This window comes from Notamacropus eugenii, chromosome 2, assembly GCF_028372415.1.
Source record: "Notamacropus eugenii isolate mMacEug1 chromosome 2, mMacEug1.pri_v2, whole genome shotgun sequence".
Classification (NCBI taxonomy): domain Eukaryota; kingdom Metazoa; phylum Chordata; class Mammalia; order Diprotodontia; family Macropodidae; genus Notamacropus; species Notamacropus eugenii.
In genome coordinates, this window is record NC_092873.1 from 6,453,289 (window position 1) to 6,466,556 (window position 13,268).

Below are 13,268 nucleotides of genomic sequence, written 5' to 3' on the forward strand. Positions count from 1 at the left end.
TGGAGCAGCGATGCAAAGAGTGGTATTAGATATTGCAGTCTGCTGAGATGAGGATATAGACTTCTCTTTTCATTTTCTGTTTTTCCCCATACTTCCCATCACTAGTTCCATTATGGGTACAAAATTAGAAAGTTCATTTGATTTGGGCATTGATCGTCTAATAGTCTCAGTGAGTGGATCAAACATTGCTCAGAAAAGAGTTACAAGACACTAGCGTACATATATTCTGTTAGGTTGTATTGCATTACATTGCAATATATTATAGTTATTTTTATATTTTGTTATGTTACATCACGTTACATCACATCACATCAAATGACATCACATTACATCATCACATGATGTATTCTGTCATATTTTATGATATCTTTTTATTATATCATATATTATAATTGCATTATGCCATATTATATAGCATCATATTAAATCATATGGAACTTATCATATCTCATTAACTTATTATATTTACTATATCCTCCCATTTATTCAGCACCTCAAAATGCTATTATTTACAAAGTTCACTCCTCAGAACAACTCAGTGAGATAATATATAGAAATTGATGTAGTAGACTATAAGGAAATATGCAAGAGAGAGTGAGGAAATATGAAAATTCTACTCTGAAGAATTTAACAAGATTCACCACCGTCGCACGGGCTAATGGCAGTGATAAATTGGAAAAGGGGAATTGTAACACAAACTACGTGCGAAAATATACCTAAGAATCAAGAACTCAAAGTGACCACTCAAAAGTCTTACACCTATATAACATGAATATTTTCCTTAGTCGAGTAGGAAGACAACAAATATAGTGAACATTCATACACTCACTCACTCTCTCTCACACACACACACACACACACACACACACATTCAGAGACATACACACACATGGAGACATTGATACCTTATAAGAAAGGAAATCATGGGTTACTGTCATAATAATTACTTAATAACGAATTATCTATATGTGGTTTAATCATGTTCTTGGTAGAGGCTAATCTTGGTAGAGAAAAGCAGTAGAATTATCTTTGAAGAAAAAAAGGGGATATAGCATGGAATTACATCAGCTGCAACACCAGAAATATCAACATTCAATGTCAAGTATTTTGAAATGGTCAAAGGGAAAGATATAGACCCTCATCTATTTCTTTTTAAAATTCATTTCTTCAATATATTTTGCTTTCTTCCATCACCAGAATTTTTCCTAGTGTCCTTTCCTGTACCTCCAGAGCCATCTCACATAAAAAATAGTATTTTCAAAGTAAACTATAACAAAGAGAACAGCTAGGAAAAGTTCAATTTAACAAATAAATCTGGAAACATAACCAATATTCCACACTGATGAACTTCCCACCAGTGTAAATGAGTGAGGTGGGAGTGCCATTTTAACTCTTCCTTGGGGACAGGCTTGTTTGTCATTCTACCACATTCACTTTTGATTATTTTGTGCTTGTGGTTTCATTTACATTACCATAGTCCAAGTATATATTGTTTTCCTGGCTCTGATTTCTTCACTCTGAGTCAGATCATGCAAATGTCTCCATGATTCTTTGTTTTCATGATATTTGCAGTTTATTATAGCACAGATAAATATCTGACTACATTCATGTACCACAATCTGTTTAATTATTCTCCAATTCTTTGGCATCTACTTTCTTTTCGATTCTTTTCTATGACAAAAATTAGTGCGATAAATATTTTTTTATGGATGAGGACTTGATTCTTGTCAAAGATCCTAATAGTGTAATATCTGGCTCAGAAAGTATGAATGTCATACCCTCTTTATTTGCACAACTCCAAACTGCTTTCCAAAATGATTGAACTACTTTGCTGCTCTACCAGCACTATACCTCTGTGCTTACCTTCTTACAATCCCATACCTTGCTTTCTGAGAGTAGCTTGATGCTTTGTGAAGTCAAAATACTTACCACAATGAGAATGTCCAGAAACTTGATTTTCTTGCCCGTCAGAGATGGCCAGGGAAGGGAAGGGCAACATAGAGTTAGACTACAAGCCCAATTGTAAGAGTTCGTAGAAAGTTAACCAATCAACAAGAGTTTCATAAGCATTTACTATATGCTAGGCACTGTGCTTAGGGCCAAAGAACATAAGATGACAAACAGCATAAACTCACAAAACAGTGAGGGGGAAAAGCAGTAGGCAGAAAAGTTAGTGTGGAGTTCTTAGGGTTCTAAGTCGATTCATAAGTTACAGTGGCTGAACAATATAGAGACGTGAAATGGAGCAGGTCTGAATATTTTTTCTGATCAGTGGTGATAACGGAACTACAACATTTGAATTCTACCTCCTCTATGCCCAGTTCAGAATGTGAGGAAATGGCAACAGCAGTTGAACAGATAAAACTAGGAAGAACACTTGGATCTAACCAACATATCGAGAACAATTTCATAACGATAAAATTTACAATTAATTAAATGAATACAACAAAATTTTCATGGTACGGAGGAATATGTTTTCAAGGTATCTAAAAGGAGGAAAGAGTTCAGAAGGAGTGAGAGACTCCTTTCCTTTTTAAAATGTGACTCAAAAATACAGCAGCAATTAAGCCTCACACACAGTCCTCATCATGATAAACCATAGGAATGAACTGTGCTCGCATACAAGGTATCCTGGATGTATGCATCATAAGGGAAGAAAAGGTTTTCAGAGGTTGTTATCAAGCAGACCATACCTTCTTAAATGGACGTGTTTGGATATCTTTGTTAATTTTTAAAAGTCCTTGACTCAGAAAAAACGTTTAATCTTCTCCGGAAACATGATATCCCCAATCCTATGCTAAAATCATACAAAATTCTGTAACAGAGGCAGCCAGTCGTTTAACAGGGGACAAAAGAGAGACATATTTGCATCCTTTATTTATCTTTTTCTTGAAGAATGTCCTTTGAAGACTGAAAATGAAAGGATCCCAATCTATTCAGTGAAATTCAACAAACATCTTTTTAAAAAAAAAATGTAATTTATTTATTTTTCAGTTCTCAACATATAATTCCACAAGAATTTGAATTAAAAATTTTCTCCCCACCTCTCCCCAGCCCCTACTCCAGGACAGCATGCACCCCATCCACCCATTCCTCCAGTCTCTCCTGCCTTCTAGTACCCATCTTCTTCCTTCCATTCCCCTTCACCTCTATTTTCTTGTAAGTAAAAATAGATTTCTGTAGTCCTTTGCCTGTACATCTTCATTTCCACTTGCATGCTAAAGCAATATTTAACATTTAGTATTAAAATTTTGAGTTTCATATTCTCTCCCGCCCTCTCCACCCATCTCGATTGAGATAACAAGCAATTCAATATAGGTCATAAATGTCTAACAGTGCAAAGCACCTCCACATAGTTTGGTTTTAAAAGACTTACCACATTACTCACTGTCCTATGCTGCCCTCCACTTATTCCATTCTCTCCCTTGACCTATCTTGCCACAATAGTGTTTGCTTCTGATTATCCCTTTCGCAAATTTGCTCTCCCTTATATTATCTTCCCTCTCCTATGCCCTTTCCCTTTGCCTTCTTGTAGGGGAAAACAGATTTACACATGCAGTTGAGAGTATGTTATTCCCCCGCTCTAGCCATATCCCATGACAGTAAGGCTCACTTATTTCCCTTCATCCCCGACCCCTCGTCTCCTCCGTTGTAAAAGCCTTCCCTTCTATTTTTCATATGAGATGATTTCCTACATTCTACCTCTCCCTTGCTCTTACTCATAATACATTCCCTTCAAAAGTAAATTTCATCTTTTTAGGTATTCTCCCTTCATATTCAGGTCATCCTCTTTCCTCTGTCTATATTGTTTGTGTGTATACATATATACACATATGTATGCAAATATATTTGTATATATACATATATATATACACAGACATATACATACTCAGACACACATAGGCATATAAAATATAAATATTTACATACCCATACATATCTGAATCTACTCATAGACATATGGAATTATATACATATAATATATATGTATATGTGTGTATACACACACACACACACACACACACACACACACACACACACACATATATATATATATATATATATATATATATATATATATATATATATATATATATATATATATATATATATATATATATATATATATATATATATATATATACTACCTCTATCTGCCCTAATAATGTAAAAGGTCTCAGGAATTGAAAATAACAACTTTCCACGTAGGAATGTAAGCAACTCAGATTTAATGTGTCCTTTAAGACTTGGCTTTCCTGTTTATTTTTTCATATTTCTCTCGATTCTTGTATTTTAGAGTCAAATTTTCTATTCACCTCTGGTCTTTTCTTTTTTACAAATTCTTATTTATGAGCATTTATTTCCACAAGATTTTGAGTTCCACATTCTCTCCCCGTCTCTCCCCTCCCCCATCCCAAAACACCCTGCATTCTGATTGCCCCTTCCCTCATTCTGCCTTCCCTTCTATCACACGCCTACCTTTCCTTGTTCCCATCTTCTCTGTTTTATGATGGGACAAGATAGATTTCTATACCCCATTACCACTATTTCTTACATCCCAGTTGTGTGCAAAGCAATTCTGAACGTTGCTTCCCCAAACGTTGAATTTCAGCTTCTCTCCTTTCCTCCCTCCCCACTCATACCTATTCAGAAGTCAAGCATTTCAATATAGGCTCTATTAGCAGAGTTTTGCCAAAGACTTCTACTATAAACATGTTGTGAAAAACTAACTATATTTCCCTCCATCCTATCCTGCCCTGTATTTATTCCTGTTTTCTCTTTAGGTTTTGTCCCTGCCCTAATGTGTTTACCTCTAATTACTCCCTCATCCCATTTGCCTTCCCACACCCCAGGTATCCCTTTCTCCCCTATTTTCCTGTAGTGTAAGATAGATATTTATAGGAAATTGAGTGTGCATGTCATTCCCTCCTTAAGCCAAATGTGATGAGAGTAAGCTTCACTTTTTCCCTCCCACCTCACCCCTTTTGCACTCCATTGAGAAAGCTTTTTCTTTCCTCTTCAATAGGAGATCATTTGCCCCCTTACATTTCTCCCTTTCTCCTCCCAATATATTCCTCTCACCTCTTAGTTTTATTTTTTACGTATCATTACTTCCTATTCAACATACCCTCAGCCCTCTCTCTCTCTCTCTCTCTCTCTCTCTCTCTCTCTCTCTCTCTCTCTCTGTCTCTCTCTCTCTCTCTGTATCTCTCTCTCTCTCTCTCTCTCTCTCTCTCTGCCTATCTGTGCATGTCTGTGTGTGTGTGTGTGTGTGCGTGTGTGTGTACTTCCATCAACTAGCCAAATACTGAGAAAAGTTTCAAGAGTTAGGAATATTATCTTTCTATATAGGAATGTCAACATGTCAACTCTAGTAAGTCCCTTATGGTTTCTCTTTCATGTTTATCTTTTCATGCTTCTTCGATTCTTGTCTTTGAAAGCCCAATTTTCTATTCCATTCTGGGGTTTTCATCGTGAATGCTTGAAAGTCTTCTATTTCACTGAATGACCGCTTTTCCCCCTGAAGTGTTCTACTCAATATTGCTGGGTAGGTGATTCTTGGTTTTAATCCCAGGTCCTTTGATTTCTGCAATATCATATTGCAACTCCCCAGTCCCGTAATGTAGAAACTGTTAGTTGTTTTGCTTTCCTGATTGTATTTGCACCACACTGGAATTTTTTCTTTCTGGCTGGGTGCTGTATTTTCTCCTTGACCTAGGAGCTCTAGAATTTGCCTGCAATATTCCTAAGAGTTTTTCTTTTTGGATCTCTTTCAGGAGGTGTAATTTTTACCTTCTGCTTCGAGAATATCGGGGCAGTTTTCTGAGATAATTCCATGAGAGATGGTGTCTAGGGTCTTTTTTGGGATCACGATTTTCAGGTAGTCCCATGATTTTTAAATTGTCTCTCCTGGATCTATTTTCCAAGTCAGTTGTTTTTCCAAAGAGTTATTTCACATTGTCTTCTATTTTTTCATTCTTTGGGGTTTTTTACTGATTATTTTATTTGCTTTCAGTGTTGTCCAATCACTTCCCATTACCTTAGATTTTTTCAGCATCCTCGTCCTCATTGTCTCCTCTCTCCCTACTCCATCGCAAAGACAGCAAGCGGTATTAAAGAGCCTATACAATACATTGCTATTGAATGCAATTTCACCTCCGTCGTGTTGAATAGAAGACTTAAAATGAGTGGGAAAAACCATAAAACCAAACCAAAGGTAACACACAAAAAATGGTGTGCTTCATGCTGTGATGAATCCCACAGTTTTTTCTGTGGATGTTAAAGGTATTTTGCCTCCAAAGTCCATTGGGAATTGTTGAAGTTCTTGCATTGCTTTGCAGGACGAAGTCTACCAGAAAAATTCCTCACACACTGTGGTTGTTCCTGTGTACAAAGTTCTCCTGGTTCTCCTCCTTTCACTCAGCATCAGTTCCTGTAAGACTTTCCTGGCCTCTCTGAAGTCTTCCTGTTCATCACTTCTTATAACACAAGAGCATTACCTTACATTCATATATCACATCTTGGTCAGCCATTCGTCAAATGATGGGCATGCCCTTGATTTCCAGTATTTGCCCATCATAAATAGAGCTGCTTTAAATATTTTTATACGTGGGAGACCCTTTCTTATATTGCTATATCAACGTGTATGAACATTTTTGCAGCCCTTTGGGCATCGTTCTAAATGGCTCTCATCGGTGACTGGATCAGATCACAGGTCCACCAACAATGAATTAATGTTCCAACTCTCCTACATTGTTCCCACAATTATCATCTTCGTGTTGTCTCATGTTAGCTTATCTGATAAGCGTGATATGGCACCTCCAAGTTTTTTTATTATTTGCATCGCTCTAATCAGTATTGATTTACAGAATTGGTTCATGTGACTACAAATAGCTTTAATTTCTTACTCTAAAATGTGCCTATCCCTATCCTTTGACCACATACCAGGTGGGAAATGACTTGTATTCTTGTCCACTTGACTCAGTTCTCTCTATATAGTAGAAACTAGACCTTTTACACAGACCCCAGTGGCAAAACTTCTTTCCCAGTTTCCTGTTTTCCTCCTAATCTAGGCTGAATTGGATTTGTTTCTGCAAAAACTTTTCAAGCTAATATAATGGAAATTATCCATTGTGCACTTCATAACGTTCTCCCTCTCTTCAGTCAAAAATTTTTCCATTCTCCATAAAATTGACAAATACAGTATTACTTGCTCCCCTAATTTGTTTATAGTATCAATCTTTATACCGAGATCATTTGGACATTATTCTTGTGTAGGTATCAGGTTTTGATCTCTATCCAATTTCTGCCACACTGCTATCCAGTTTCCCCAGCAATTTTTGTCGAACAGGGGGTTCTTTTCCCAGAAGCTGGAATCTTCGGCTTTCTCGAACAGTAGATTGGTATATTCATTGCCTATTGTGTCTTGTGTACCTATATTTTTCCCCTGGTCGGGTCTACTCCTTTGTGTCTTAGCCAGTAGCAAATGGTTTTGATGAATGCTGCTTGTAATACAATTTGAGATCTGGAAGTACTACCCCACTCCACTCGCATTTTTTTAATTAGGTCCCTTGATTTTCTGGACCTTTTGTTCTTCCAGATGAATTGTGGTTCTATCTCTATCTTTTCTAGCTCTAGGAAATAGTTATCTGGTAGTTTGATAGTATTGCACTAAAGAAATAATGTAATTTCAGTTGAATTGTCATTTTATTATATTGACTCAGCCTACCCATGAGCAACGGATGCTTTAATACCTACTGAGATCTGACTTTACTTGTGTCAAAAGTGTTTTGTCAATGTGTTCATATAGTCCTTGGTTTTCTTCTGACAGGTAGAATCCCAGATACGTTACAGTGAATACTGTAGCTTTCAGTGGGAGAAGGTAGAGAAGTAGGAACTCAAAGTTTGAGGAACGTATTTTGTAGAATTGTTTTTGCATACAACTGGGAAAAAGGAAATAAAGGGAATATAATGGAGTACAGAAATTTATCTTGCCCTGCAAGACAAGGGAGAGGACAGGGACAAGGGAATGTAGGGGTATGATAAAAGGGAGGGTATATTGAGTGAAGGGGTAATGAGGATGTTCAGTGTTTTGGGGTGGGGTTGGGGAGACATGGGGAGTAAATTTGGAACTCAAAATTTTGTGGAAATAAATGTTGAAAACTAAAAATAAATAAACACTTGAAATCAATGAATGAATCAATGAATGAATAAAAGCTGTAGCTTACCTGACCCTGAGGTGGCTGTTGTGAGAAAGCAGAGGCCAGGTGAAATCATTCCAGATTACCCAGGAGTTACCAGAGAGCTAGCTGCCTTAAGTGTGTGGGAGGAGTGGTCTGGCCACAGAAGATCTCCTCTGTCGAACTAGAGCATAGGAACACTCGGTGGTTGGTGAACGTGTCTGCACTACTGTCTTCCCTAGTCCCCTGGGATGCTGAGGCATGTATAGATTCCTGGTGTTGGTTTGCGGACTCCAACGCACTGGGGTTTCACATTTCTTCCTTGTTCGCTGAAGTTCTTGATGATTTCTTAGAAGATATTGTCCTGGTCCTTTTTTGCACCATGCCTTTCTGTTAGACCAAGAATTCTTTCATTTTTTCTCCTGGATATATTTTCCAGGTTAGTTCCAGAACACCTACAGTACTGGTCCCCTTCAGCCTCAGCAAGAGGGACCACCCAGCCCTTTGAGATTTTCCTAACCTCACAGGCTAAGAGACTGTTTTCGACTTCGACTGATCCCACTGTTCCAGAATTTCTCCTGGGGAATTATTTTAAGGGTTTTTCAAAGATCAACAAGAGGAAGGGGACAGCATTGAACAATCACTCCTGCATCTTGGCTCCCAGAAGTTCAAGTAGATAACTTACAGACTTTGGATCTGTGGGCTGAGAGTCACAGGAGTGACTGCTGCTGTTACCAAGGGTCCTGTACATCTCTCTCCCTCACTTACACAAGACTCCTTTTCTGCGCTGATATATTGGAGAATTCGCATACCTTCTTCAGTTTCAGTCCAGCCAGGTGCTCCACTATGGTGTGTTCTGTGCTGATGCAGCATGTGCACTCCACACTCCACCAGCCCCATATTAGAGACTCTTCCCATCGAAGTTCCAGACCGTCCTAGGTTGGAAATCTGCCACACTCTATCTCACAGTGGATTCTGCCACTCTCAGATTGATTCAGGGTAATTGTAACAGGGCAGCAGAGTCAAGATATTAGAGTGAAAGGAACGACTCACGTAAGCTCTTGGCAAAACTCCTTCGGATACCTCTGAAGGCAGAATCTGTCCAAATTTTGGAGGTGTGTGATCCAGGGAGAGACAGACTGTGGTGGATTCAGAGCCCAGGACAGACTGGAAGGTTCACAGGAAGGATCGGTTCTGCGGGGGTCAACCCACAGCGCACAGTGCAGTGTGGCCAGCACAGTGGAGTGGAGGGGCCCCGGGAAACCTGATAGCAGCAGGCAGAATGGACAGAGCTGCAGCCATGTTTGGGAGGCCATCAAAGCCAAGCCAGTGAGAGCTACTGAGTGCCAGATATCAGCAAAGCAGCTCCTGAGACTTTCAGTCCTCAGATCAAACAAGGTGAACCTACTTGAACTCCTGGGAGCCAGGATGGCAGAGTGATCAGTAAGTGCTTTCTCCTCCCACCCTGATGACTGTGAAAGAACCATAAAATATTTCCCCATAAAAATCCTGAGTCAGCAGGAACAGCAAAGGGGGCAAATAGTCTCCCAACAGCTGAGGCTAGGAATATAGCTAAAGGGGATTTCTCCTACTGTGGCAGAGGCAAACCAGAAGGTCAGAGGACCCAGGGCAGAGAAAAGTTGCACTGGGACCCAGCCGAGCCTCAGCACCGTGAGAGAGGCCCCAGAAGGGGTGGGAACTCAGACTAGCATCTAGGAGTGTCTTAGCACTCCAGGAGAAAACGGGAAGACAATAGGGCAGCTGTGATCACCATCCCCTGAGCTTACTTTTGCCTCAGTGCAACAGAGGAGATAGCCTGTGACCAGATCACACCTCCCCCACACTTAAGGAGCTAACCTCAGGGAAGGGGGAAGAAACAGGAGGGAAGATAAAAGGGAGGAAAGAAGTAGTAAGGGTAAAGGAGAGTAAAAGGGAGTGGGGTCAAAAGAAGGAAGGGAAGGCTGCAGGAGGAGGTGGTGAAAAATCAAATTTATTCAGATTCTCCTTTTAGAGATATCTGAAGGAATTTCTGGTACAGCATAGGTGAGTACATGCTCTCCGTCTCCCATCTTGCACAACAGCCCCCTCAGTTTCTATTAAAAAGCAACAATCATCCAAACTACTTGGTACTAGCTAAGACATAGTTGGTTAGGCATAGGTTAGGTACACAAGACACATTAATCAATGCTTATAGGATCCTATTGTTTGAGAAACCCAAGGATTCCAGCTTCTGGGATACAAACTCACTGTGTGCCAAACCTGCTGGGAAAACTTGAAAATAGCATGGCAGAAACTGGGCATAGACCAATGCCTGACAGTATATGCCCCCCAAAAAAGTCCAAATGGTTCACGATCAAGCTATAAAGGCTGATACTATATAAAAATATCAGGGAGCAAGGAATAGATTATTTGTCAATTGAAGGAGAATGGAGACATTTATGTCCAAATAAGAGATAGAGAATATTATGAAATGCAAAATGCATAATGTTGATTACACTACATTGAAAAAATTTTGCACAAACGTAGCCAATGCACCCAAATTAGGAGGGAAGCAAAAAACTGGGATTCTTATGAATTTTGCCTGGAGAAAGGCCTCATTTCTAAAATATATAGAAAACTGATTCAAAGTTGAGAAGAATACAAGGCCTTCCCCAATTGATACACATTGAAACGATATGAACAGGTACTTTTTAGAGGAAGTAATTAACGTTATGTATGGTGACAGGAAAAATGCCCTAAATCATTCTTGGTTAGAGAGATGAGAATCAAAACAATACGCAGTTAACTCTCCGTTGATGCACTAAGATGTTAGCAATCAGCAGCAGGAACTCATATATGTCGGACCAGTGTTCTCCAGTACACAAAATGGAAGGAAAAATACATCTGAAAGTAAGCTTGTCTTCTTTTTTAATTAAAAATGACAACTAGTTTAGCAATTGTATCTGAATAAGAAGTAAACCTGTCTTATCTATTATTTCTTAAATAGAAATTACATTATAATGTTCAACGATAGGTAATTAAAGTGTTCTAGCCAATTTAGTGGTCTCTAGAATTCCTGCAACAACTAACAATTTGAGGGACACTCTTAAAAATATAGTGAAATAAACGTTTTTAATAAAGGATTGTACAAACATATTTTCATACATATACACCTGGTGCATATTAAAACATGACAACATATTTTCGAAGTCAAGATTTTTTCACATTTGTATATTTAATGGAAAAGCAGTAAACATTGTCAAACATAGTTCATTTGATACATAAACATTATTTCTTCCTCTAAGCGTATTTCTGGATGTTGATTCATTTTTGACATTCTCAAGGATTTTTCAGTCTGTTGTCTATTGGAGAAGTCCGTCAAGGTTTGTAATCAAAGTTTATCAGTAGCTGCTGGGAAAGGAACGAAGGAAAATCAATTGACCTTATATATATGTATGTTCATATGTGTGTATATATACACATACCACATATATGTATGTGTGTAATTCTTTACTTTTCCTTGGGACAAAGGATTCATTATATGAAGGAATTCTGTGTGTGAGAAGCATGAAAATTGTCACTGGTACAACTGAGCCTAAGAGTGTCCTGAGCCCTTTGAAGTGAAGGAAGTTGGTCATGGTGTCATAGGCAGCATGTATCTTATCATAGGGATGAGTTGAACTCAAGCTCTTGGGGAAGTCATCTACCCTACAAGGTGTTTTAAAGTTCAAACACAATGCTTTCAATGTTTCAAGTGCTATAATAAAGTTCATCTTCTTATTACACTTAAGATGTGTGTTGCCTTGATTTCAGCCAATTGTTACTATGATCTTCTTTTAAATTTTTGCTGTAGAAATCACTATATAAATAACAATCAGGATGGTGTTCATGAAAACCTCTTTACTTATGCTCATGTTGAACTTTACTTCCTACTTAAGTATGCTGGTGTTTGCTTTTGAGTTCACCACACAATCAATCATGCCAATAATTTGATTTGCCTGTTTCAATAAAATAAAAACCACAATAGCAGTTAGCGGCAACTTCTTTGTATCTTTTGGTTAAACTGATAACCAGGGCGTCAATAAAAATTTTGCTTTGATTTTCAGTACTGTTGGTCATGGGACAAAGAGTGTCCATTGAGATTCTAACAATTATATTGATATTTGTAAACTGTTTTTCAATCCTGTCATTCTTAGTACCGTTTGCCCCCTGTCTCCTCACCCTTATGAAATCATCGTAGAATCACAGGATTAAACAGAACAATAGACTCTCAGCATTGAATATGACTTCAATAGCTTTCTAATCCAGACAGTCCTTAATCCTCTATCATCCTGAGGGCATTCGCCCAATGTGACTCATTTCTCATTTGAAGATCAGAAGGTGCTACCGAGAACTCAGCACTATTCTTCCTTCTGTTTCATGGGATATGGTGGCCAAAGATTCATTACTTACTGACCAGGCTTCAGCATCTGAGTCTCTCTTTAATTGACCAGGCTTCTCTTCTGAAAACAGACACAAGAGGGCTTGTGCCACCTTTCTAGCTTATTGGAAAGAAGCTGCTAAATCTTGCACTTCATCTGCAAAGAAGAGTCCCTGGTTGCATCAACGTGATGAAGAAGAGGGATGTGGAAATGAAACAGCACCTCTGTGGAAGTTTTCCACCATATTTAAAAATCAGGTATAGTATCTAAATATAACATTTTATTTGTGAGCTGTTAGAACATACCTTCATTGAGTTCCCTGGTTATATTTTCTTCCAACTCCTGTCACATCTGAAGTCAAATGAAAAACCAAGTCAGACCAGTGAGGTAAATGAGGAAAAAGGAAGTCAAGATAATACACAGAACTCAAAAATTCATATAAAGAATATAGACATCCAAAGAAATGACTAATAAAATTAAGACCTCAGTATATTTGATTTTAGAATTTCAACAGAAAAGCTACTGACGTAATAAATTAATATTATTATGAACACAATCATGAATTTCTCACGATTAAATGCAAAGAGACATGTGAACATTTTTTAGCACAGTAGTCATGTCTCAGGTTGGGAATACAATTTTCTTCTGTGTTGAGCAAATTGTGCCCTCTTTATTTTCATTGGATCAA

The 13,268-nt window shown here is 38.2% G+C and overlaps 1 long non-coding RNA gene across 1 annotated transcript; it reads right to left on the reverse strand.

Annotated features, from left to right (window-relative positions):
* Window positions 1-11,272: 11,272 nt before the first annotated feature.
* On the reverse strand, window positions 11,273-13,035 carry LOC140523387 (uncharacterized). Its single transcript, XR_011973376.1, has 2 exons — window positions 12,886-13,035; window positions 11,273-11,570 (listed from the first exon to the last, which is right to left on the reverse strand). It is a non-coding gene; the product is annotated as an uncharacterized lncRNA (long non-coding RNA).
* Window positions 13,036-13,268: the final 233 nt, after the last annotated feature.